This window comes from Orycteropus afer, unplaced genomic scaffold, assembly GCF_000298275.1.
Source record: "Orycteropus afer afer isolate SDZICR_OR568_19922 unplaced genomic scaffold, OryAfe1.0 scaffold00710, whole genome shotgun sequence".
Taxonomy (NCBI): domain Eukaryota; kingdom Metazoa; phylum Chordata; class Mammalia; order Tubulidentata; family Orycteropodidae; genus Orycteropus; species Orycteropus afer.
This window is the reverse complement of record NW_006922297.1, coordinates 1,058,185-1,058,981: the sequence shown is the minus strand read 5'-3', so window position 1 is coordinate 1,058,981 and position 797 is coordinate 1,058,185.

The following is a 797-nucleotide window of genomic DNA, read 5'->3' as shown; positions in this document are numbered from 1 at the left end:
GTTATCAGCCTCCAGTGCAGTTGTCCGTTCTGACTTTGGCAAGCAGACCTGATTTTTAGGTTGCTACCCAAACCAGAAAGCCACTTGTAAATATTCAAATTGGCTGTGCCATCAGGACAGCAGGCAGTCTGCAGCTCCATTTGTCGCCTAACTCATTGTTTTCATTGAGAAGTTTCTTCTAGTTGGTGCTTAAACTACTTTTTATCCTTTTCTTTAAAGCTCAGTGTCCCAGGATTATCTTCAGTATCTATTTCAATTGGTTTTTCATTTCTTTGTTACAGAGGATCTGTGTAGCTTTTCAGCCTAATTCTCCATCTTGCTGGATGTTTCAATTATGTATTTTCTAGTCATTTAAGTTGTGCTTTAGAAATAAAAATGTTTTCCTAAAGATCCATTCGTGTTTAAATCCGTGCATATGATGCTTCTACATTTCTTTAGAAAAGGAAAGTGAATGTAATGCTGTCATAGGTTTAGATTTATATGACAATTATGTTTAGATTTTCCAGGTTTCCTGTCCCATATGTTTTATATTTGGGTTTATGTAGTACTCAATAAGTAGTACACATTAAAAGTTGCTTTTATTCTCACCTCTCTTCTGGTAATCTGGAAAATGCACATAGGAAAAAATAGTGGGATATATTGTTGAGATCTCACTATTTCTTTCATGTGACCCTTTATTTTCTGTATTGGCTGATTTTAGTTCAGTCTAAAATAGTTAAAATCAATGATAAGATAATATCACTAATAATATTATAATGTTATAATATTATTATTATTATATTAAATAGTTGAAATTA